The sequence below is a fragment of the Medicago sativa genome, chromosome 7, assembly GCF_051527215.1.
Source record: "Medicago sativa cultivar Bolivia chromosome 7, Bolivia_mono, whole genome shotgun sequence".
Taxonomy (NCBI): Eukaryota; Viridiplantae; Streptophyta; class Magnoliopsida; order Fabales; family Fabaceae; genus Medicago; species Medicago sativa.
Window position 1 is genome coordinate 7,682,952 of NC_140755.1, and position 27,499 is coordinate 7,710,450.

At 36.6% G+C, this 27,499-nt stretch overlaps 1 long non-coding RNA gene and 1 other non-coding gene across 2 annotated transcripts; both read right to left on the bottom strand.

Moving 5' to 3' along the window:
* Window positions 1-9,843: 9,843 nt before the first annotated feature.
* Window positions 9,844-9,951, bottom strand: LOC146903936 (small nucleolar RNA R71). The gene has a single exon (XR_015020907.1). It is a non-coding gene; the product is annotated as a small nucleolar RNA R71 (small nucleolar RNA).
* Window positions 9,952-21,609: 11,658 nt separating this feature from the next.
* On the bottom strand, window positions 21,610-24,515 carry LOC146903937 (uncharacterized). The gene is made up of 5 exons (XR_015018659.1): window positions 24,189-24,515; window positions 24,015-24,090; window positions 23,633-23,749; window positions 23,347-23,547; window positions 21,610-21,818 (listed from the first exon to the last, which is right to left on the bottom strand). It is a non-coding gene; the product is annotated as an uncharacterized LOC146903937 (long non-coding RNA).
* Window positions 24,516-27,499: the final 2,984 nt, after the last annotated feature.

The window sequence follows — 27,499 nt, forward strand, 5'->3', positions numbered from 1 at the left end:
AACCAGTCTACAACTGCTATCGCTTCTATTAATGCTGCTCTGTTACCCCTACCCTACCAATATATGCAGTACTCTCAACATCCTTTCTTCCCACCATTCTACCAGCAATATCCTCTGCCACCGGGTCAACCACCAGTACCCGTCAATGCCATTGCTCAGCAGGTACAACAGCAGCCTCCTGCTCAACAGCAACCTCCGCAACAACAGGGCCCTCGGCCCAGGCCTTATTTTCCACCAATACCAATGTGGTATGCTGATCTGCTCCAAACTCTACTAGCTAAAGGGCACTGCGTCACCAGGCCAGGCAAGCCTCCGCCTACGTCATTGCCTCCTAGGTTCCGACAGGACCTCAGATGTGAATTTCATCAGGGCGCGCAGGGCCACGATGTTGAAGGGTGCTATGCTTTGAAGTACGTTGTAAAGGATCTAATAGACAGAGAAGGATTGCCTTTTGAAAATAGTGTTCTACACGTTCTTGACAACCCGCTTCCAGATCATGCAGCTGTTAACATGATTGAGGCTTTTGATAAAGTTGAAACATCTCAGGTTCTTCGAGAAGTCCCCGCTTTAGATGTCCGTAATGTTGCTACTCCTTTGGTGCCACTACATGTCAAGCTTTGCCAAGATTCCTTGTTTAACCACAACCCTGCTTCCTGTTCAAAGTGTCTTCAGAATCCTATGGGTTGTTGTACTGTACAGGGTGACATACAGAGCCTAATGGACAATAAGTACTTGGTTGTCGGCGACGTTTGTATGATTGTGCCGGTGTTTCACGATTCTCCTGCCAAAAGTGAACCTCAGACAAGGAAGGACGAACCCTTGGTGATCAGGCTACCTGGCCCGGTATCTTATGCCTCCACTAAGGCAATCCCTTACAAGTATGATGCGACTATGATTGAGAATGGGGTAGAAGTGCCTCTGGTATCCCCAGCTGCGGTTAGTAACATTGCTGAAGAAACTACAACTCTGAGAAGTGGAAGGGTCCGTCCACCCTTGTTTCAGAAGAAGGCTGTTGCACCTGCTGCCACAGTAACTCCACCGGTTGCTCCTCCTGTTGACAAGAATGCCAGCCCATCGGGCCAGTCTATTGAAGAGTCTAATCTGGACGAGATTTTAAGGCTCATCAAAAAAAGAGATTATAAGATTGTAGACCAACTGCTGCAAACTCCATCAAAAATATCCATCTTGTCTTTACTCCTAAGCTCAGAAGCTCATAGGAAAGTGTTGATGAAAGTGCAGGAACAGGCCTATGTTGATCATGAAGTCTTCGTGGATCAGTTCGATAGAATAGTGGGTAACATTACTGCTTGTAATAACTTGTGGTTTAGTGACGATGAACTTCCTGAAGCAGGGAAATACCACAACTTAGCTTTGCATATCTCAGTGCACTGCAAGTCTGACATGATATCCAACGTGTTGGTGGACACTGGATCATCCTTAAATGTAATGCCTGAGTCTACACTGAGACAGTTGAGTCATCATGGAATTTCTCTGAGGGGGAGTAGTTATTTGGTTAAGGCTTACGACGAATCTCGTAAAGATGTTCTTGGAGAAGTAGATCTGCCAATCACCATTGGTCCGGAGACGTTCCAGATCACTTTCCAGTTCATGGACATCAATGCTTCTTACAGTTGCCTCCTCGGAAGACCGTGGATTCACGATGCTGGGGCAGTAACTTCCACTCTGCATCAAAAGCTCAAGTTTGTGAGGAATGGTAAGCTTGTCACCATACATGGTGAAGAAGTGTATCTGGTTAGCCAAGTGTCATCTTTATCTTGTGTTGAAGCAGGGTCCGCTAAAGGGACGTCATTTCAAGGCTTGATTGTTGAAGGTGCAGAACCCCGAAGAGGTAGTACTACTATGGCTTCATTAAAAGACGCCCAGAAAGCTGTTCAAGAAGGGCAAGCTGCTGGCTGGGGCAAAGTGATACAGGTTTTGGAGAATAAGCGCAGAGAAGGCCTCGGTTTCTCCCCGACCTCGGGAGTTTCAACAGGAACTTTCTACAGTGATGGGTTTATTAACGCTATTGCTGAAGATGTTGTTGAAAGTAGTTATGTGCCTACGTTTGTTGTACCAGGAGGCACCGTGAGAAATTGGGAGGTCGTTGATATTCCTTTAGTCATGCATAATTCCATGTAATGTGTCTTGTTGCTCATGCTTTTCTTTGTTTTCAAAATAAAAATCCTTTCGCTCTGCCCCAGGGTGAAAGTGATGTCTTTGTAAGGGCATGTTTGTTTCAGCATTCCCGTTATCAATAAAAGTTGTCGTCTTTTCCGCGACTCTTTGTTTTTTACTTTTTAGTGCCTTTTTTCTTGGAAATAATGGTAATGACAGAAAAAACCAAAACGTCTTTATTTTCTTATTAATTTCAAAAACAAATATGCATAAAAAACCTTTTTCTAAAATCATCCCAATCATATTATACAGATTGAACCATAACAAACCCATTGAACACAGTGACCCTACAGTTCCTCCAAATTTTGAATTCCCTGTATACGAAGCTGAAGATGAGGAGGATGACGAAGGGATACCGTATGAGATCACTCGACTGCTTGAGCAAGAAAGAAGAGCCATTCAGCCTCACCAGGAAGAGATTGAGCTCGTTAATCTAGGTACTAAAGAGAACAAGCGGGAGATCAAAATTGGTGCTGCACTTGAGCCAGAAGTGAAAAAGAAGATTACTCAGCTTCTCCATGATTATCCAGATGTCTTTGCATGGTCCTATGAAATATGCCGGGTCTAGCTCCCAAGATTGTGGAACATCGGATACCAACAAGACCTGAATGCCCTCCCGTCAAACAGAAATTGAGAAGGTCTCGTCCATACATGGCTCTTAAGATCAAGGCTGATGTGCAAAAGCAAATTGACGCGGGTTTCCTCATGACAGCTGAATATCCTGAGTGGATTGCCAATATTGTACCAGTGCCAAAGAAAGATGGGAAAGTACGAATGTGTGTTGATTACAGAGATTTGAATAAAGCCAGTCCAAAAGATAACTTCCCATTGCCTCATATTGATGTGCTCGTTGACAGTACTGCTCAATCCAAAGTGTTCTCCTTTATGGATGGTTTCTCTGGCTATAACCAGATACGAATGTCACCTGAAGATAGAGAAAAAACTTCTTTCATTACTCCATGGGGAACATTCTGTTATAAAGTGATGCCGTTTGGTTTGATAAATGCCGGTGCAACGTATCAGAGAGGTATGACTACTCTGTTCCATGATATGTTTCACAAAGAGATTGAAGTATATGTTGATCACACGATTGTGAAGTCAAGTGATGAAGAGCAGCATGTTGTGTATTTGAAAAAGATGTTTGAAAGATTAAGAAAGTATAAATTGCGGTTGAATCCCAACAAATGTACGTTCGGTGTAAGATCTAAAAAGTTGCTAGGCTTCATTGTCAGCCAAAGAGGCATTGAAGTTGATCCTGACAAAGTCCAAGCTATCAGAGAGATGTCGGTCCCTCAAACTGAAAAGCAAGTCAGAGGCTTCCTCGGGCGCCTGAATTACATTTCAAGATTTATATCTCACATGACTGCTACCTGTGGACCAATTTTCAAATTGCTCAGAAAGAATCAGCCTGTTGTATGGAATGATGAATGCCAGGAAGCTTTTGATAGCATTAAAGAATACTTGTTGGAACCACCTATCCTTGTCCCGCCAGTGGAAGGAAGACCTTTGATTATGTATCTGTCAGTGTTAGATGAATCCATGGGTTGTGTTCTCGGTCAACAAGACGAGACTGGAAAGAAAGAGCATGCTATCTACTATCTGAGCAAGAAATTCACCGACTGTGAGACTCGGTATACAATGCTTGAAAAGACTTGTTATGCTTTAGCCTGGGCTGCCAAATGCCTGCGTCATTATATGGTGAATCATACAACTTGGTTTATATCCCGAATGGATCCAATCAAGTACATCTTTGAAAAGTCTGTTGTTACTGGAAAGATTGCACGTTGGCAAATGTTGTTGTCTGAATATGACATTGTGTATAAAGCTCAGAAAGCAATCAAAGGAAGCATCCTTGCTGAGCATCTTGCTTGTCAACCTCTTGATGATTACCAACCAATTAAGTTTGAGTTCCCTGGTGAAGAGATTATGTATCTGAAAGCAAAAGACTGTGAAGAACCACTGATCAATGAAGGGCCGGATCCCAATAGCAAATGGGGGTTGGTATTTGATGGTGCTGTCAATGGTTATGGTAAAGGAATTGGGGCCATTATTGTAACTCCGCAGGGGCACCACATTCCTTTCACTGCTCGAATAACTTTTGAATGCACGAACAACATGACTGAATATGAAGCATGCATCTTGGGCATTGAAGAAGCCATTGATATGAGAATCAAGCATCTTGACATCTACGGTGATTTCGCGCTTGTCATTAATCAGATAAAAGGTGAATGGGAGACTCATCATGAGAAGCTGATCCCTTACCGTGACTATGCAACACGTCTGTTGACATACTTTACAAAGGTTGAGCTGCACCATATCCCTCGTGATGAAAACCAGATGGCTGATGCTCTTGCTACTTTGTCTTCCATGTTTCGTGTGAACCACTGGAATGATGTGCCCATAATCAAAGTGCAGCGTCTTGATAGACCCGCTCATGTGTTTACTATTGAAAAAGCACCTAGTCAGACTGACGAAGATGTGAATGATGGAAAACCTTGGTATTATAATATCAAACAGTTCTTGCAGAATCATGAATATTCACCTGGTGCTTCCAATAGGGATAAAAAGACCTTGAGGAGATGGGCTAGTAGATTCCTTCTGGACGAGGAAATCCTATACAAGAGGAAATATGATATGGTCTTGTTGAGATGTGTTGATGAACAAGAAGCTGAGAAATTGATGCATGGTGTACATGACGGTAATTTTGGGACCCATGCTACGGGTCACACTATGTCAAGAAAACTGTTAAGAGCCGGCTATTACTGGATGACTATGGAACGTGACTGCTACAAACATGCCAAGAGATGCCACAAATGTCAAATCTATGCTGACAAGATACATGTGCCTCCACATGCCCTCAATGTTATCTCTTCCCCATGGCCTTTCTCTATGTGGGGCATCGACATGATCGGAAGAATTGAACCAAAAGCTTCCAATGGGCATCGTTTCATTTTAGTGGCAATTGACTACTTCACCAAATGGGTAGAAGCCGCTTCCTATGCTAATGTGACCAAACAAGTGGTAGTGAAATTTATCAAGAATAACATCATCTGCCGATACGGTGTTCCCAGCAAGATTATCACTTACAATGGTTCCAATCTGAATAATAACATGATGTAAGCTTTATGTGAAGAATTCAAGATTGAACATCACAACTCTACTCCTTATAGACCTCAGATGAATGGTGCAGTCGAGGCCGCTAACAAGAACATCAAGAAGATTGTTCAAAAGATGGTCACTACTTACAAAGACTGGCTTGAGATGCTACCTTTTGCCTTGCATGGTTACCGTACTACAGTGCACAGTTAACCTGGGGCAACACCCTTTTCTCTGGTATATGGCATAGAAGCAGTTCTCCCCCTGGAAGTGGAGATTCCATCTCTTCGAGTGATCATGGAAGCAAGATTAACTGAGGCTGAACGGTGTCAAAGTCGGTATGACCAGTTGAATTTGATCGAAGAGAAACGCATGGATGCTATGGCTCATGGACAGTTGTATCAAGTGCGAATGAAGAATGTTTTTGACAAGAAAGTTCGGCCTCGTGAATTCAAGGAAGGCGAACTTGTATTGAAAAGAAGGATAAGTCAGCAACCCGACGCAAGGGGCAAGTGGACACCTAACTATGAAGGTCCTTATGTTGTCAAGAAGGCTTTCTCTAGCGGTGCTTTGATCCTTACACACATGGATGGTGTTGAACTTCCGAATCCTGTAAATGCCGATATAGTCAAGAAATACTTTGTCTAAAAATATGAAAAGAACAGCGTGGTAGGTTGAAAACCCGAAAGGGCGGCCTAGGCAAAAATGCGCTTCCCGGTGGATCGAAAACCCGAAAGGGCGATCCAGGAAAAAGTTAGGGACAAAAAAATGAATATGAAAAAGCTCGCTGAGATTGTACGCAACTCAGGCAAAAATGAGCGTCTCGATGAGCCGAAAACCCGAAAGGGCGGTTCATGCAAAAATGAGATTGATAATGAAAGACAAGTAACTATATCCGGCAAATCACCATCACCCCTTGGGGCATCTTCAACTGTCAATGATCGTCTTCATTAGAAGCTTCTGTACTTGTGAATTCAAAATTTCTATGAAATGTAGCGGTCATCGTGTTCAATGTACCACCAACCAATAAAATTACCATTTTCCAAGCTTTGTAAATCCGTGGAGTTATGCCTTTGGCTGACTCTCACTCTGCTACATCAATTTGAGTATGTGCTCTTGTTTGAAATTCTATTTTCTTTCAATTTTCAATGCTATATACAAAATATTTTCTTTCTATTTGACAATGTCAATGTCTGAAACAAACATCTTTGAAAATTGAAAAACCTTTTTCTGTCTATTTTGAAAGCAAACCTGAGCAATAGGGTACATTACAGTGAAACATGCATGAATAAATGTGTGTCAATGTCTATTTCAATACTTGTTACAAGCAGGTTGTTCCCTAGAATGGTCTGTGGTCAATGGCAAGATTGAAAAAACAGAACGAAAGTAAAAAATGAAAATAAAAATGAAAGGCTCGCTAAGTCGAAAACCCGAAAGGGTGGCTTAGGCAAAAATGAGCACCCCGCTGATTGACAACCTGTGAAGGCAATTCAGGCAAAAATGGGGCAATGAAAAGAATTTATTCCCGGTGAATCGAAAACCCGAAAGGGCGGTTCAGGCAAAAATGGGATTGAAAAATGAAAGAATGAAAAATGAAAGAATGGGAAATGATGTAAAAGCATTGACCACAGATGCGAACATCAAATGTTTACCCAACACTGACACGCCTAGCAATGGCAATCTGTCTCAAGGAATCTTCCAAGGTTCCCTCTTCTGCAAGTTTTTGTATATGTAATGTGATATATTGCCCTCAGCCATGGTTTCGATACGTCTCTCAACGACGGTCTCTCCAAAGAGGATTCCATGTGTATATGTTATAGCACGAGCCACCACGTGCCCAATCTTCCAATGTTTTGTCTGTCTCTGTGAAACTTCTCTGCCAAATTGTAAACCAATCATGCATTTCCAAGCATTCATACATGCATAATTATGCATTCTATGTGCTCATGCATTTGTAAAATTGTTATACCATACATACATGTTGCATTTTCTATCTCAACTTTCAAATCAATTCAATGCCTATGTTTCTTTCAATCTCAATTTTCGATTCAATGTCTCTGATAATGTCTCTGTTAATGTCTCTGTTAAAGTCTCTGTTTATGTCTATGTGAAAACTCCTGCGAAATTTCCGTGAGCCAACGTTACTTGGCCATGTTTCTACTTGCAAATTTGATGTCTATGATAAAATCTCTGTGAAAATTTCTTCTGGGCCAACGATAATGGTCATGTCCATTTTCAAGTCAAGTCAAGGTCGATCTACTCTCAATGTGTATCTTGCTAAATCAAGTTTCCCATGTATCCTGCTATATGTTTTGTTATTGATCAAGTGGCTAGTTCGATCCAAAGAACAACTTGTACCTGCTTATATGCCTGTGTTTCCGGTCAAACGACAAGTTCGATCCAAAGAACAGTTTGTACCCTGCTTATGTTTTGTTATCGGTCAAACAGCAAGTTCGATCCAAAGAACAGTTTGTACCTGCCTGCATGTTGTGATATTGATCAAGTAGCAAGTTCGATCCAAAGAACAGCTTGTATCTTCCTATATGTCTATGTTTCCGATCAAGTGACAAGTTCGATCCAAAGAACAGCTTGTACCCACCTTTTGTTCGTATTACTTGGTCAAGTGGCTAGTTCGCTCCAAAGAACAGCTTGTACCTACCTTTTGTCCCCTGGTTTGTCTACCCTGTTAATGTCTACCTTGATTCCCAGTGATATGACATGCTGATGAGTCATAGATAGTATTATTTATTGCCTTATTTAGTTTAGTTTTATTTTATTTTAGATTTTATTTTATTGCATTTTATTTTAGTTTAGAATATTTTACTTCAAATTGTCTTTTATTTTATTTTAGGAATAAATATATGGTGGAAGATGCCTTGGAGCAAAAGAAAGAGGACTGGAGCAAATACAGCGCAAGAATACGAAGATACGGGACAAAAATAAGTTCCCCCAAACTCAGAAGCTTGGCACGGCCCGTGCCAACATGTGGCACGGCCGTGCCCGTCCCCAGGATACTCTTTTGCTGCTTTTCTTCAAGCCCAAGTTACCCTGTTGCAGCTTTACTGTTTTACCCTTTTAGTTGCTTAGTTTCTAAGTCGATTGTAAAGCTATAAATAGAGTAGCTCTCCACCATAAACAATCATGCTTTACTTTGTTTATTTTCAATTGCTATTTTAATAAAAGTCTTTATTTTCCCTTTTACTTTCTTTGCAATTTACTTTACTGTTATTTTCTCTCTTCTTCCCCCATGACTACGATGAACATGAGTGAGTAGACTTCTTAGTCTTAGGATTATTGGGGAGTCTAATGACTCAATCCTAAACAAAACATGTCTAAACCCTAATTTCTATGTAACCCTAATTTCTAATCTAGATTCACCGTCTTAACGTGGATTAACAATTATCAAACTGTGGAAGCGAAAGCGGAGGGTTTGATAATCGTTAATCCATCATCCCAAACATCAATTCATAAAGGGAGAGCGGAGTCTTGATGTTGGAACAAGTGAATCTAGACAATAATTGCAAAACAGTGAAATAGTCTTTGCAATTATTGAGACAAAGAGTAGTTTCAATCCTCTATGCATCTTCTAGTAATCATGTCAGCAAAATAGGCTTGGTTGCTAGAAGTAAACTCTCACCGGACTTTCATCGGAAAGGTGAGGGGCTAAGGGAAACCGGTCTTTAGAAATTAGTGTGTAAATCATGAAATTAGATGTTTAGGTTTTGTCTAGTGAAGGATTAGTTATTAAGATGAACCAATGATCCTAAGGCCCTTTATTATTATTGTTTTTACCTTCAGCAATCAAACTCTTTCTTATCAACTTTCTCTCCTCTAATCATTCATTAAAAGTTAATTAAGTTGAACAACTCCCTAGCGGGAACGATAACTCTACTTACTACTATTACTTCAATAGGCCGTGCACTTGCGGTTTGGCCCTATCAAGTTTTTGGCGCCGTTGCCGGGGAGTTGTTGAAATTTGATTAACTTTTTAATAGTGATTAGACTAAAAAAAAAAATCTTTTTCGTTGTTTTATTTTATTTTATATTATTGTTTCTTTCAAAAAAAAAAATCTTTATTTGATTCTATTTTATTTTATTTACTTCAAAAAAAAAAAATCTTTCTCTTTATCTTATTTTATTTTATATATAAAAAAAAAAATCTTTTTCTATTTCTTCTTTTGCCTTTAACTTCTTGGGAAGATAATAACGATATGGCTAAGGAATGCACTCTCATAGAGTATGCAATCCCATTTTCAAATGAGTCATACGATGCTATTGTGTACCCAACGGTTGATGACAATTTTGAAATAGAACCTGCACTTATTGAGTTAGTGCAGAAAATCAATTTTTCGGATCACCCACTGAGGATCCGAATCTTCATATTTCAATTTTTTTAAGACTCAGTGGAACTGTGAATGCAAACCAAGAGGTCGTAAGGCTGCACTACTTTCCTTTTTCCTTAGGGGGAAAAGCTAGTGCTTGGTTTAATTCATTGAAACTTGGTTCTATCACTTCATGGCATCAAATGAAGCAAGACTTTCTTGCCCAATTCTTTCCTCATTCTAAAATTGTTCACTTAAGAAAACAAATCATACAATTCACTCAAAAAGATAGAGAATCTCTTTACAATGCGTGGGAGCGTTTCAAAGAAATGCTTAGACTTTATCCCCATCATGGTTTAGAAAATTGGCTTACTATGCACACTTTTTATAATGGCCTTTTGTATCCCACAAAAATTTATGTTGATGCAGCTGCAGGTGGAGCTTTGATGAACAAAACATACACAGAAGCATATGCTTTGATCGAGGACATGGCACAAAACCACTATCAGTGGACCTACGGAAGGGACACCACTAATGTTGCTCCTTCACCCTCTCAGAAAGAGGTAGGTATGTATGAAAATTCTTCCCTTGATCATCTAGCTGCTAAAGTTGACGCACTCACACAAAAATTTGATAAAATAAATACTAGTGCTGTCACACCTCCCCCTGTATCACCTCTTTGTGAAGTTTGTGGTGTATTTGGCCATATTGGCATTGATTGCCAACTAGGTAGTGTTGTTAGAAGTCCTGAGCAAGTAAACTATGCTCAAGTAAACTATGCAAACAACCAAGGAGTTCCTCAAAAATCCAGCTTGGAAATTTTACTAGAAAAATGTGTTATTGATCAATCCAAGCAGCTCCAAGAGCTTAAAAATCAAACTGAATTTTTGAAGGACTCTCTTGCCAAACATACATCAAACATAGACTCCATAGTTACTCACAGTAAGATGATAGAGACTCAGACTTCTCAAGTACCCCAACAGGTGGCTAATCCCTCTCAAACCTCCGAAGTCCTTCTAGGCCAAATTGAAACCAACCCCAAAGACCATATAAGTGCTATTATTTTTAGGGATGGTAACCAATTAGAGGACCTCGTTGGTAAAATTCATAGCAATGAAGAAGAGATAGGAAGTGATGAGCCTCAAAGTGAGAAAGCTATAGGAGAGAATGACAAGCCATTTGTTTCACCATCTCATGAGCCTAAAATTCATTTAACACAAGAGTTTGCTAAATCCAAGTTAGATGAGCAGTTTAGAAATTTTATTGAAATACTTCCAAACAAATTGCCACCTAAACTTAAGGATCCAGAGAGATTTTCCATACCTTGTGTCATAGGATATAAAACATTTGAGAAAGCCATGTGTGATTTGGGAGAGCATGTTAGTTTGTTGCCATTATCCCTTTCTGAGAGATTGGGTATAGGATAGATAAACCACCTTCTAACCGTCAAGCTAGTGACTCTAAACAAGCGCTTCGTGGGAGGCAACCCATGATTTTTTATTGCTTTTATTTTTGTTTGTTTTGTGTTATTTTAATTTATTTTGTAGGTATTTGTCCAATATTATACAAAAAAGTGAAAGAAAATTGAAGTCATTGACCTGAAACAAACAAAAAAAAAATGTTTTTCAAAAAAAAAAAATTTTTTAAAAAAAAAAATAAAAAAAAAAAAAAACTCCTTCTCTCCTCCAGAAGCTTGGCACGGCCCGTGCCGGTGGTGGCACGGCCGTGCCAACTTTTCAGCCAAAAAAAAAATAATTTTTAAAAAAAAAATTTAAAAAAAAAAAATTTATTTTTTTCCCTCATTCAAAATAATCTCTTTCATCCTTTATCCATAACCCTCTAAACCAAATTAATACACCATTAAACCATAACCCAAAAACCAAAACTTCTTCACCAATCTCCATCATTCAACTCTTAAACTTCACTTAAACCACAACCCCATCACTAAACCAACTCTTCCCAACCAAAACCTTGCCTAACCCTAACCTTCACCCAAAATCCACACCAAGTCAAGTTAAGGTCAATGACATCAATGAAGAAAGTAAGAAGATTGAAGCCTCTGGAGGTGGTGCAAGCAAGAAGCAATCATCAGCCCGCAATCATGAGATCCAATTCAAGGATTCTGAGCAATTAAATAGGTATAAATCTCTAAATCTCTAGAAATATCTCTCCTTGCAGGTACCCTGATGATAATGTTATGGATAGACTAGAAATAGATGAACATGTGATTAGGTTGTTGAATAACACAACCCTGTGCTTAGGTACCTTCAAAGGGTTATGGCTTGCACCGTATAGAGTAGGAAAGAGGTAGGGAATGATGAGAGCTGTTTATGTCGTGGGCTATGCTTTATAACCATCATATTACCATTTACTATTATTTGCTTGATTATCTTGTTTCAATTGTTAAAACGAAACCGGACGATAAGGGTGATATAATGGTAGGTGGAATCATCACTTTTATTGCTAGGAAGTTTGGGGTGAGTGTAAATCAAGGGATCAAGAGGATAGAGGGGAACTATTATCTAGACTTATATACTACTTTCTCCTTCCTTAGAACCCATGGCCTACTCACAATTACCAATATGAATGGAGAATTATTAGAGCTTATTGTTTGATTATTCTACCTAATCCGGACTTAACTATTCTGGAGGTGGTGGAAAATTTCTAACCCACAGGTACATAATGATGGTGATGATGATGGTAATAAAGAGGAGGTAGGTGCAAACTTGCACCATGAACAAGAAGCCGGTGGAAGTTATAATGATGAACGGCGGGCATGGATCGCAAACCAAAGTTCAAAGAATAAGCACCGAGCATCAAAGATAAGGTGTTGAAAGGAACAATGTCCAAAGGAGCAATAAAATAAATGAAGAAAACAATCAAATGCTCCGAAACATGATGCAACACCTTCACATCCAAAGTCCACTTCTTCTTCTTCTTCTTCTTCTTCTTCTTCTTCTTCTTCTTCTTCTTCTTCTTCTTCTTCTTCTTCTTCTTCTTCTCTTCTTCTTCTTCTTCTTCTTCTTCTTCTTCTTCTTCTCTTCTTCTTCTTCTTCTTCTTCTTCTTCTTCTCTTCTTCTTCTTCTTCTTCTTCTTCTTCTTCTTCTTCTTCTTCTTCTTCTTCTTCTTCTTCTTCTTCTTCTTCTTCTTCTTCTTCTTCTTCTTCTTCTTCTTCTTCTTCTTCTTCTTCTTCTTCTTCTTCTTCTTCTTCTTCTTCTTCTTCTTCTTCTTCTTCTTCTCTTCTTCTTCTTCTTCTTCTTCTTCTTCTTCTTCTTCTTCTTCTTCTTCTTCTTCTTCTTCTTCTTCTTCTCTTCTTCTTCTTCTTCTTCTTCTTCTTCTTCTTCTTCTTCTTCTTCTTCTTCTTCTTCTTCTTCTTCTTCTTCTTCTTCTTCTTCTTCTTCTTCTTCTTCTTCTTCTTCTTCTTCTTCTTCTTCTTCTTCTTCTTCTTCTTCTTCTTCTTCTTCTTTCTTCTTCTTCTTCTTCTTCTTCTTCTTCTTCTTCTTCTTCTTCTTCTTCTTCTCTTCTTCTTCTTCTTCTTCTTCTTCTTCTTCTTCTTCTTCTTCTTCTTCTTCTTCTTCTTCTTCTTCTTCTTCTTCTTCTTTCTTCTTCTTCTTCTTCTTCTCTTCTTCTTCTTCTTCTTCTTCTTCTTCTTCTTCTTCTTCTTTCTTCTTCTTCTTCTTCTCTTCTTCTTCTTCTTCTTCTTCTTCTTCTTCTTCTTCTTCTTCTTCTTCTTCTTTCTTCTTCTTCTTTCTTCTTCTTTCTCTTCTTCTTCTTCTTCTTCTTTTCTTCTTCTTCTTCTTCTTCTTCTTCTTCTTCTTCTCTTCTTCTTCTTCTTCTTCTTCTTCTTCTTCTCTTCTTCTTCTTCTTCTTCTTCTTCTCTTCTTCTTCTTCTTCTTCTTCTTCTTCTTCTTCTTCTTCTTCTTCTTCTTCTTCTTCTTCTTCTTCTTCTTCTTCTTCTTTCTTCTTCTTCTTCTTCTTCTCTTCTTTCTTCTTCTTCTTCTTCTCTTCTTCTTCTTTCTTCTTCTTCTTCTTCTTCTTCTTCTTCTTCTTCTTCTTCTTCTTCTTCTTCTTCTTCTTCTTCTCTTCTTCTTCTTTCTTCTTCTTCTTCTTCTTCTTCTTCTTCTTCTTCTTCTTCTTCTTCTCTTCTTCTTCTTCTTCTTCTCTTCTCTTCTTCTTCTTCTTCTTCTTCTTCTTCTTCTTCTTCTTCTTCTTCTTCTTCTTCTTCTTCTTCTTCTTCTTCTTCTTCTTCTTCTTCTTCTTCTTCTTCTTCTTCTTCTTCTTCTTCTTCTTCTCTTCTTCTTTCTTCTTCTTTTCTTCTTCTTCTTCTTCTTCTTCTTCTTCTTCTTCTTCTTCTTCTTCTCTTCTTCTTCTTCTTCTTCTTCTTCTTCTTCTTCTTCTTCTTCTTCTCTTCTTCTTCTTCTTCTTCTTCTTCTTCTTCTTCTTCTCTTCTTCTTCTTCTTCTTCTTCTTCTTCTTCTTCTCTTCTTCTTTTCTTCTTCTTCTTCTTCTTCTTCTTCTTCTTCTTCTTCTTCTTCTTCCTTCTTCTTCTTCTTCTTCTTCCTTCTTCTTCTTCTTCTTCTTCTTCTTCTTCTTCTTCTTCTTCTTCTTCTTCTTCTTCTTCTTCTTCTTCTTCTTCTTCTTCTTTCTTCTTCTTCTTCTTCTTCTTCTTCTTCTTCTTCTTCTTCTTCTTCTTCTTCTTCTTCTTCTTCTTCTTCTTCTTCTTCTTCTTCTTCTTCTTCTTCTTCTTCTTCTCTTCTTCTTCTTCTTCTTCTTCTTCTTCTTCTTCTTCTTCTTTCTTTCTTCTTCTTCTTCTTCTTCTTCTTCTCTTTCTTTTTGAATCATTGAGGACAATGCTTCCCCTAAGTGTGGGGGGGCCTAATAAAGTGTCTAGAGTCGTAGTGTTCCCAAACTCCCTTGAACTTTATTCTTTTGTTTTGTTTTTATAGCAAGAGGCATGACTAGTAGCTTGTTTTTAATGTAAAATATGGCATAAAATTTTGTTTTGTCTCTTCTCTAAAGGTTGTTTCTTGTACATAAAAGTAGTTTCTTGTGTTTCTTTTGTACTTGCTATACCATGTCTTGTTTTATTGTGAAATTCTCCAATGAGAAAAGCACCCGGTTGCAATCCCTTGAGCAAATGTATGAATAGGTATTTTAAGGAACACGTTCTATCTTTAGTGTTAACTTAGACCCTTTAAAGTCTTAAGAGTAAAAGTAGTATAAGTTTGTGTGGGAAATTAATCAAATTGTTCTTAATTGTTATATTCTTATTAATTTGTTAATGTTAAATGGGGTGGGAGAATGGCACCAACATGTGGGGGAAAGGACAATCCCTAACTTCCTAATTGTGGTGGTGACTCCTAATTTGAACTTAAAGTGAAAACAAATTCATCAATGCTAGGGGGAAAGGACAATTACATCCGAGAAGACTTCCTACGCGGAGATGAAATAAAAGAAAATTTTGCAGCACTACTTAGGGTGATTTTGAATCTAGGAGGAAAGGACAATTACATCCGAGAAGACTTCCTACGAGGATAGATAGCCCCTAAGTATCTGCAGCCCCTTGTGCTTAATTGTTAATCTTAATTTTAAACTTAAATTCCCATCACTCTTATATGAAATGAAGAAAGGACTTTTCTCGATTACTTTAGCATTAAGGATAGAACCTATTCCTCATAATATCTGTCTTATACAGGAGCAAGAAAAGGGTTGGACTGCACACACACACTCACTTGAGACTTGATGTTGGGTAGAATAGGTTCATGAGAAGTATTTGAAATTGTAATTAGTGTACTTGAAGCAAAGCCTTTTTTTGAGACATGTGTTCTTAATATTGCCATAATAATATTTTGATGCTGCTATGTCTGTTGCCTTTTGCTTGAGGACAAGCAAAGATTCAAGTGTGGGGGAGTTTGATGAGTCATAGATAGTATTATTTATTGCCTTATTTAGTTTAGTTTTATTTTATTTTAGATTTTATTTTATTGCATTTTATTTTAGTTTAGAATATTTTACTTCAAATTGTCTTTTATTTTATTTTAGGAATAAATATATGGTGGAAGGTGCCTTGGAGCAAAAGAAAGAGGACTGGAGCAAATACAGCGCAAGAATACGAAGATACGGGACAAAAATAAGTTCCCCCAAACTCAGAAGCTTGGCACGGCCCGTGCCAACATGTGGCACGGCCGTGCCCGTCCCCAGGATACTCTTTTGCTGCTTTTCTTCAAGCCCAAGTTACCCTGTTGCAGCTTTACTGTTTTACCCTTTTAGTTGCTTAGTTTCTAAGTCGATTGTAAAGCTATAAATAGAGTAGCTCTCCACCATAAACAATCATGCTTTACTTTGTTTATTTTCAATTGCTATTTTAATAAAAGTCTTTATTTTCCCTTTTACTTTCTTTGCAATTTACTTTACTGTTATTTTCTCTCTTCTTCCCCCATGTCTACGATGAACATGAGTGAGTAGACTTCTTAGTCTTAGGATTATTGGGGAGTCTAATGACTCAATCCTAAACAAAACATGTCTAAACCCTAATTTCTATGTAACCCTAATTTCTAATCTAGATTCACCGTCTTAACGTGGATTAACAATTATCAAACTGTGGAAGCGAAAGCGGAGGGTTTGATAATCGTTAATCCATCATCCCAAACATCAATTCATAAAGCGAGAGCGGAGTCTTGATGTTGGAACAAGTGAATCTAGACAATAATTGCAAAACAGTGAAATAGTCTTTGCAATTATTGAGAATCTAGACAATAATTGCAAAACAGTGAAATAGTCTTTGCAATTATTGAGACAAAGAGTAGTTTCAATCCTCTGTGCATCTTCTAGTAATCATGTCAGCGAAATAGGCTTGGTTGCTAGAAGTAAACTCTCACCGGACTTTCATCGGAAAGGTGAGGGGCTAAGGGAAACCGGTCTTTAGAAATTAGTGTGTAAATCATGAAATTAGATGTTTAGGTTTTGTCTAGTGAAGGATTAGTTATTAAGATGAACCAATGATCCTAAGGCCCTTTATTATTATTGTTTTTACCTTCAGCAATCAAACTCTTTCTTATCAACTTTCTCTCCTCTAATCATTCATTAAAAGTTAATTAAGTTGAACAACTCCCTAGCGGAACGATAACTCTACTTACTACTATTACTTCGATAGGCCGTGCACTTGCGGTTTGGCCCTATCACATGCTCTGTAGACTCCAGTTGTTTGTCTTGCATTCATAATCAAAATGTTGCATGGCATTCATGTTTTTGAAAATGTAAGAGTGTATTTTTATGTCCAAAAACAGTGCAAATGTTAATATTTAAGTATCTTCGTCCCGTCAAATCAAAGACTTCGTCTCTTGACCCTCCAGACAAAGAAACTTAAATAGGGGCAGCTGTCATACCCTAATTTTGGACCTAAAAATACTTGTTCAAAATGTTTTTCCATCTTTGATATACGTCTATTACTCTTGAGAGATTGCCAACTTGATATTGTTTTACCCTGATATTTCACCATGCTTTATCTGCATATGTTACTGTCTTTGTTTTGAAAATATTTTCAATTGTGATTTTGTCTGTGGTTTTCTTGCATTTCAAGCCATCCAAAAGGGTTTTCTTGCATTCCAAGTCATTTGAAGTTGTCTCTAATCAATTGCATCTTTCTCTGCATTTTATTTCAATGTTATTTGCAAAAATTCATAAAAAGGGCATTTTAGTCATTTCCTGTGTTCAAACTCATTTTAGTCCCTGAAAATTGTCTCTGAGTCTTTTCAATTTGTTGTATAAGTCTTTGTTTCAATTCCATGTTAAAATCCATTTCAAAAAAATTGCATCTGAGTCATTTTGAGTCAGTTTAGTCCCTAGGGGCATTTTGGTCATTTCACATAAAATTTTGACAGAGAGAGGTTACTTTGAAGTACCTCATTTTTGTAGTTGGTTCATTTTAGTCCTTCTTGTGTTTTATTGGTTTCACTTTACGTTATTTTCAATTTACCAATTTTAAACCAAATTTTATTTTATTTTCACTTTAGTCCTTTTTCCATTTTGTTTTCCTTTCAAGTCTTTTTCAATTTAGTCCCCTGATTGTTTAAAATTGTTTCTTTAGTCCTTTCTTAAAATTGTAGATTGGTCCCTTTAGTTTTTAAAATTGCAGAAAGGTCCCTATGTCCAAATCAGTCCAAGGCCGAGCCATTTTCAATCCAGTCCAGGTGTCTACATCTCACTGGCTTACAAGTACACATGTCACCTATATAAAGGCCACATCACCAATTGCACAGTAACAACACCACTCATTACGAGCCAAATCATCACAAACACCGTTCCACATTTTCTCTTTCTTCTAACCGAATCTAAATCTGCATTCTCAAAAACAGAGATGAAGATTCATCTTCATCACACATAAACCCTAATTCTCCAGCAACAAAATTCAACAATTTCAACGAATTCAAAGTGGTTCTCAGAGATTCACCGAGGAATCATCATCATCGAACACTAGCCTCTGCAATTCTAGCATAAATTCGCCACCGAAGTGACGAATCGTACGATCACAGAGAAGAGGTGAGAAGAAGAGGAATCGAAGTGAGAAGAACCGGTTCGACGAATTCACAGAGAAGAAGCAGAAAACGAAGAAGAAGAGAAGATTTCTCCGATTTATTTTCGGAATCAAGAGAAGCAGTGAAGTTTTCCTCTCATTTTCTTCTCGAATCTCCGATTAAAACCGAGGTAAGAACTCTTTCCTTCTGTCTTTTCTTTTTCGTTTCAAGTTTTGGCCGAATCAAAGAATCGTAGATCTACTCCGATCTAAGCTTCTCTGAAAAATAATTTCAAAATCGTAAAGAGGAAGAGGAGGCGAACTCAACGATGTAAAAAGCTTTGAAAACCACTCCGGTACGGTGGCGCCACCGGCGAACCACTGTACCGGCGCCGTTGAGGTCACCGGAGAAGAAGATCGGAGAAGATGAGAGAATTTCAGAGCATCTCTCTCTAGAAAAACCTAGAGAGAGTGGAGAGTGAGGAATGAAGCGAACCGGTCCCTTCGTCCTTTTATAGACACTTTTGAACCGAGCGGCTCACCTGAACCACACCGGTCCGGTTCGTCTTCACTTGTCATAATCCTAACCGTCTGATCTGGGATTCGCTGATGTGTACGGCTGACATGCAACGTTTCTGTGTGCCTGTTTGTGCTTACCATACGCCTTTCGTTTGTAACCATCAGATCTAGGGCTTTGATGGAGCTGGATCAATCCAACGTCTCTGAGGCGTTTGGATAGTCCAGATCCATCAGTGACTTTGGGCTTGGGCTTTGTTTGTATATAGACTTCGTTTTATTTGTTTTCTTACTATTTCAACACCGTGTTTTGATATTTGCACCTCTGTGATGCCAAAATTTTGTGAAAAAATTCTAAATAATTTCTTACATGTTTCTTGATACAGTTGTGAAGTTTTGTGATGATTTTTACCCGTTGAAAAGTGATAAAAAATTTGCGTGATAATTTGTTGCCTTATTTGTGATGTTTTGTGTGAAAATTTGTGAAACTTGCATGTTCTTGATCTCTAATCTTGATGTATGATAATGAATTGTGATATGTGAATTTGTGATGAGTTTATCTCTGTTTTGATGTGTTTTTTACTATTTGTGAAAGTGTTATTGTGAGTTACTTGTTTTACAAGTTATATAAACAATTGTTTGTGAAAATAAAGTGCCAAATGTGTCTAAAAGTGTTGCATAACTCTTGGCTTGAATATGTTCCTATAATTTCCACATTGTGGCTGCCATAAAGTCTTTTGAAAATTGCTATGATGAAAGAATTATAGGCCATATGCATATTGAGAAGTTATGGTAAATTCTTAGTGTATTTTGACACTTTATTCTTGTTGATTTTACCACTTTTGTTTAGCACTTTCTTGCCTTATCTCTTTACCCTATTACATCTTATTCTACTAACATTTTCATCTCATGTTTCATACATTCCATAAGCATATTTCATCCTTTAGCTCTAGTTTTACTTCTTGCACTTTAATTTTCATGCCAAGACTTAGCATGTAAAAAACCTAGGGATTTTTGTACTTTACTTTATGCTTTTAATTCCTTGCAAGACCATAGAATGTAAACTAGGGCCAACGTAAAGGACAATGGACTCTAATGATGTACACCGACACAAGCACCGACACATGCACACACATCACATGGATACTTTAGATGTATGTTTAGGGAATGTATGCTTTAGATGTATGCTTAGGAATCACGATACTTAGAAAAATTCTCTTTTCAAAAAAAAACATGAACAACTTCATTCAAATAATTTTCCAAAGAAACCTTGGGATCAAAATCCCATTGAATTTTCCCTTTATTTTCTTAAACAAAAACCTTAATGAACATTAATCATACTTAGACTTTCTTTGCAAAATAACTAATTTCACCTCACATTTTCCAAGTCTTATGCCCTTGAGGCCTCTCTCTCTCATTCTTCAAAACTCCATTTTCAAAATTAAAATCAACCAACAAAAACAAAAACATTTTTTTGGAAGAGAACTACATGGAGTTTGATCCCTTAAAAGGGTATGTAGGCAAGAAGTCAAAACTTCTCCAAGTCCAATAAAACAAAAATTCAAACACATTCCTCTCCCTCCAATTCTTAACCTAGCAAACCCTTCGGTGTAAATAACACTTTCAGATAGCATTTAAAAATAAGGCCCGCGCGTAGAAAGTAAAGACGGTTCCTATAGGATACTATAGTCGTTATGGGTGCCTAACACCTTCCCGTAACGAAAACAACTCCCGGACCTCGATTCTCAAGGGTTTTTTCTTATTTTTCCCTTCCCAAGAAAAAAATGAGATATCAAAGGTTAAAGAGGTTCAAACTTAATCAATGTTTGACACCCGAAAAACCAAGATAAAACAAATCCCGCAACTTATTATTATTAAATCTTTAATTTTTTTTTCGTTTCGATCGAATAATTACATCTTGTCTCTTACCGCTACTGGAACCTCTTTCTACTTACTGCTATGCTTGCGTTTCTTAGTCCATGACAACTTAATAACTCATGATAGAAGCAGGGGTCTGATACAATTTCCTTAGTGGACAACTCTTGTTAGCTTAGTTTCTCTGCAATTCCTTGCTAATAAAAAAATACATCCAAATCGTGCTCTAATCCGTAAGGATCTTTCCACTACTATTTATTCATCCTTCTTGACTCTTACGCTGCATAGCATCTTCACTTTACTGATTCATAAATCTAGCACTTTAGATTTCGGGAGGTGCGACTAATCCAACATAGTTTATCTGACTTACGCTGTCCATTCTTTGCTCACATCGAGGGGTTTCCTTGTCTGCCCCAAAATAATTTTCTTATTCCTTAATTAGTCCACTTAACAGTTCAAGCATCAAAATCCAGCTTGTCCCGGGCGTTCGAGTCCTTTTCTTCTTACACACTCTACAACCACCGAGAGCTTATAGATTTCATAGTTCGTCTGATAATTTTCTCAAATCAAGTTCTTCTTTTGATCCCTCGGTCTTCGTTACACCCTCATCAATATTTCTTTCTTCTATGTCTTACTTATGCTTCTTATACTACGACTCATGTTAAGGTTACAATCATCCCTTAATAATCTTGAATCTTACTTCTTCGGTATCCACATAAAAGTGTCGTTCAACAACATCAGAATACTTCGTCTTAATCTTAACATTTCACTTATGTCCTCGAAAAATCTTCAGTTTCATAGTTTATCAGCCACCATCTGGCATCGAAGACTTCCTTATCAAAATCCACTATAAAACCTGACATCCGGACTTTCCTCCTTCGTACGCTTCATTCCTCCGAGGTCCTATTCAGCTCTCAGACATTTATTCTAACTGTCATATACTAGTTTGAGTTGATCAGGCTCAGCTAGATACGACATTTAGAATAAATATCCGGAACCCAATGGTCCCACTATATTTTATTGAATTCTAATGACCCAAGGCATGATCTAAATCGACCTGCTCTGATACCAAATTGTAACGCTCATACTAAACTTATCTAGAATATTTAGAACGTGCGTTAAATTTAGTACTGGATACATTAAAATTACAATAATAAAAATTTTCAACTGAATAAATATATACATCACTGCAGGATCGTACATTTGCTATCTGAATACATGTCTGGAACCGTAATAAATAATCTAAACTAGTACGACACGAGCATGTGAAAATATATCATTAAGCCTCCTGTATTGTCTCCTTGCCACGTACAACCTGCTGATCTGAAAAAAAAATAAAAGGGATTGGGGTGAGACGGGATGTCTCAGTGAGTTCCACCTATCCTAGACTGTAGGCAATCACAGAGAACCTAGGATCGCCATCTGTCTCTAAACTCAACCCATTCCGGGTTTATACTGTTTTATCATGCATAACTGAGCGATCGGGGGATAACTAGGATCGCTATCTGAATTACTAATTCAGCTCTGATACTAATGCTGAAATCATAATCATAATTATATTCATAATGTCTATCATATTATGTTAGAAATGTTAGCGTTGAACAAACAATATTATCTGAGTTGATTTTACGAATAAACCCAGGTGGAGTAACCCCGGAATTTATTCCTCTGCTAACCGGTATATATATAAATATTTCCAACTGGCGGGAACCCAACTGACGGGGATACCAGACTCCTCTGATTATTGTGGGGTCATCCTCACGGATAGTGCCCGTTCCAACTGACGGGAACCTTTCGATCCAACTGGCGGGATAGCGAAAGCCACAACTTAAACATGTTTTAATATTATAACTTGAACTGATTTCTGATAACTGAGTTAATCCTCAACTCCACTACTGACGGAGAGCTAAAGAGGAATAACTTATCTTAACTGATTTCCTTATAATGATAATAACATTCTGAGTCTAATAATAAAGACGTAGTAAATTCGTCTTTATTCTGAAATTAATTCTGATACTAACCTATTCAGGTTCTAGGCATATCGTTGTCATATGCCATTCCTAAAAGGTTATAAAATTTTCTCATATCCTGATAAACTAAACTCGACTAATTAATTCGAACTTCCATAACTATGATTCTTTACTTCCATTGATTGGAAATATACCCAATGAATTGCTTACATGACATGCTCGTTCTAAATACATCTCTTATGTCAATGTGCAATAATTATGTAATGACACCTAAGTTGGAGGATTGTTAAATATTCTGTCACATAGTAAGAAAATATGCATTAATGTCAATTTGAACATATTTATGTTACTATTCATGTTGGAGTATCTTAAAATATTCCTGGTTACATAATTGAATGAAAATGAGTGTTTAAAATTCTAGCCGAACAATGACTATATTTATGCGTGATAATTCTTGTAAAATTATTTAAGAAAATGTAATCATCTCTAGTAACCAAGGCAAGTGTTATTCCAATATTTTTCTCAATCATTTACATAAGTAAATTCATCATTGGCCTTGTTTAAACAATTTCCTCCAACATCAACACTATCATAAACATATTCATAACATAAAAGAGAATTTAGAGTAAACTAGTAACTAAACATGTGTCAATTCAATTTTCCAAATTATATGTATATCAAACTTCCATTCAAATTCTATCCTCCAACTTTAGGACTAAAGTAGTATTGCACAATAACATAAGAAATTTTAGAACAAAATAATGGAAATCTAGCATCGATACGATTATGCCAACATATTCTAATAATTCATAATCACATATTAGCATTTTAATGGAATAATTCACTACCCAAAGGTGGGTTTACTAACTAAAGGAACTCACCTCTAAATCGAACATTATGCTGAGTTTGGGTTTACACAAAGTCCACTTCAATATCTACTTCGGAACCTCCATACTAGGCGAGGCTTCATGCTCGCTTCGGCAAGCTATCGCAAAAGAACCCAAATTCTGCACAAAATCTGCATCTGGTCCCTTACTTCAAAGTTGTCTACAGACCTCAATACTTGACCAAAATTCGTGAAACTGATGCCAAAACGACGGCAATTTCGTTAGCTAACCATAGCATCAAGAACCACCTGATTCGGAGTTACAGAGAGAAATTTATTACCATTTTAGTGGAGCTCTGTCCCAGAACCCGTAACCAAATTCCAGCAGGATTTTACCAACTTCAATTGCATTTTCCGAATTCGTTTCTACTCCGAATCATATGAAATTTGTGTCCAAACTGTAGGGAATTGAATGAGGAATCCAAAAATCCAATTATTACTCAATTATGGGTTACACAACAGTATGTACAAGTCAGGGAAAACCATACGAATTTTGTCTCAAAATCATGAATTCAAGTGTAATCACTTATATCAACATTTACCATTCAAAATTCACCACAATTCATCAAAGTTACTAAATCACTTTTCCATAATCATTTTCTTAATTTTCCAAACTATGATTCCAATCCATTCTCCAAAATTTCAAACTTACTAACAACTCACCTTAAGTGTGCTTCCTTAGCCCCTTATGTATCAACCAAGTCACTAGCCATGATCACCCTCAACATAATTAGCATCCCTATAGCATAAAATTAAACAATTTCAACAACAAAGAAGGTAGTGATGGGTGGTTAGAACACCACAAGGAATGGAGAAGGGAGTGGACTTGATGCTTACCTTATGTTCATTCCTTCATGGGTATCTCCTATAATCAAGCTTACAAGTGATTTCCAATGGATTAGAGTGAAAAAATGAAAGATTGGAAAAAAAGATGAGAGGGGCGGTTTGCTTTAAGGAGAGGGAAGAATGAATTTTTGTTTGCTAAACACTTGTATTAGCACCACAAGGAACCTATTGGTTGCTTAATTTTGATGATTCCATGAAGAAATGAAAGTTTGTGATGAAGAGGGTTGAGGGAAGAAGAGGCCGATGGTGTTCTTGGGAGAGAAGGGAAGGTAATGATGAAAATGTTTTTGAGAAATAGTGAATGGAAGTGTGTGGATTTTCCTCTTTAAAAATAGGGTTAATTATGTTTCTAGTCCCTATAAAATAGCGACCTTGTAAGTTTAGTCCCTACTTAATTTTAATAGCATTTTTAGTCCCTATAAAAAAAATTTACTTATAATTTTAGTCCCTGCTAAAACAAAGTTTGATTAATTATCCTTAAACTCTTAAATTTTTGAACGATTTTTTTGAGACAAGATTAGAACACTATGAAAGGTTCGTTTACTAAAATTTAGAATTTTCTGACATGAAATGAATTAAATATGAATTTTTTAAAACGACAAAAGTTAAAGATAAAAAGTAATAAAATCTGGATATAGAAATCAAATTTTGCAATAATTTTTTGCGGACGAACTTTTAGTAATGTTCTAAACATGTCTGCAAAAAATTGTTCAAAAATTTAAGAGTAGGGACTAATACTCAGTGCAGAAAAACAAAATTAGGGACTAAAAATGCTATTAAAATTAAGTAGGGACTAAACTTACAAGGTCGCTATTTTATAGGGACTAGAAACATAATTAACCCTTAAAAATATCTCTTGGATGGTAAATGCCCATTTTGCCCTTGGTTCAATAAAATCTCATAGATAATTTGAAAAATAGCTGACACATATAAATGACAAATGACAGTGTTGTTAAGCGGGATATTACAGGATTGGTCCTCTAACTAAAAATTGATTTATTTTGGTCCTCTAAGTTTCTCAGTGTTATTACATTTAGTCCTTTCTGTTAGTTTTATTCAAATAAACGTTAGGGTTTGTGTTATGTGGGTCCTCTAACTTCATTTATTAGTATCATTTTGGTCCTATGTCTTGTTAAGGTATTATGATTAAATAGTGACTGATATTATTAGTAACTGTTATGATTCATATGTATGTGTGAAACAAGAGGTCAGGTATCCACATAACACAAACGCTAACGTTTATTTGAATAAAACTAACAGAAAGGACTAAATGTAGTAACGGTGAGAAACTTAGAGGACCGAAGTAAATCGATTTTTAGTTAGAGGACCAATCCGATACCAATTAAATAGTTAGAGGACCAAAAAGGTAATTAAGCCTTACTTTTTTATTCTTTCATGATAGTAAAGGGAAAAAAAATATTTTGACCATCGTAAAATTATCTACGGATATAATGTACCATTGGTAATGAGACCATATTTATGCACAAGTAGAATGTATGTAGGTGAGGCCTAGATTACCCTCTCTTGTTTAGGGGATAGTTACTCTTTCAAGATATCAACCATTCAAAATGTAATATACAAATGTAGCATTAAATGTCAAATAAATGAGTCAATTTTTTCATAAAAAAAAATCAATTTTAATAAGGTAACTTTTAATTTTTATTTAATTATATTTAGGTATACAATCTTAATTAATTTACACTATAGGGCTTGTGACAATTAAAATTTCACATCAAATTCAACCCATCATATACGTTCATAAAATTTGTTCCACTCTAAAACCTAGAACACACATAACGTGTAATTTCTTCTTCACTCTTCTTCCCATCTTGATTGTTCAATTCTCTCGTTCCAGAATTGCCGTTGTTTCCAATTATCGTGAGAATCGTTGCCGTCCATTTGATTCCAGACATCGTTAAATCGCTGTTGTTTCCAAAAGCTATATCCACGAATTGCTCACGAATTAACGCTCACCTTATGAAATTCATGTTTGTATTAGCATTATTTATTATTTATTTATTTCACTTTGTCTTCTCTTCCATAGCGTTAACCGACCTCACACCGTGTTCACAATCTCAACAAATGTTCATTTCGGCAACGCAAAATTCACCAGGAACATAAACAACATAACAACACAATATAATGATTTGAATAAAACAAATTTCAAAAGTAAATTTAATAATCAATATTGTACCAAAAATAAAATTAATAATCAACACATTGAAGATCCATTTATCTTAATCAAACGAAAAATTTGTGTGATAAAATACATTTTATATAATCTCAAACAACTCAATCAAACTCAAAACCCAAATAAAAATGGAAGCATCGTTGGAATTCATGCCAAAGTTGAAAGTCACCACTGTCGCAATATAAGTGTGAAACAATTGCAATCAAGTCACAATAGCAGTGAGAAAGAAACGGAAATGAAAAATCAAATCAAGAAAAAAAAATCAAGTCAAGATACCTGATGTGATTATGGAAACAACACTGATTCTCACAATGTCTGGAATCAAAAGGACGCCAGCGATTCTCACGATAATTGGAAACGACAGCAATTCTGGAACGAGAGAATTGAACAATCATGATGGGAAGAAGAAAGAAGAAGAAATTGCACGTTATGTGTGTTCTAGGTTTTGGAATGAAACAAAATTTATGAAAAAGGTTGTCCGTTGATTAATTTTAAGAAAATGATTTGTGGATTTAATGATTTTTCTAAAAAAAAAAATAATTGTCGATTTGATGAAAAAAAGACACTGAATACGGGTTTGTGGATTTATTTTTAAAAGTGAGTTTAAGAACGTTTATGTTGTATAACTTTTGTAATGATAACTTGAGGATTAAAGTTAAACTAACAATATATATATATATATATATATATATATATATATATATATATATATATATATATATATATAGGGTTTTGTTACAAGCCACCCTTTGGTGGTGTCTTTTAACAAGTCACACCTTAAGGTGTGATTTTCACTTTTTAGTTATAACTTTGCTAAAAGACACCTTCATAAAAGTAAGTTGGTGTCTTTTCGCAAATGCTCATAGAGTAACTTGATAAAAGACACCTTCATAAAAAGGTGTCTTCTATCATAACCCATATATTCAAATGACACCAAGGTGTCAAATTAAATATGACACCAAATCTTAACCATTAATTCAACCTTAATCCGACGTCTCTCATCAATTCATTAAATGCTCACATGCTTTCAATTGATCCAAAATTTAATTTTAGAAATAATTTATTCTATCTTCTTTTGATTAATTATTTACCAAAAATTCTATGATGGTAT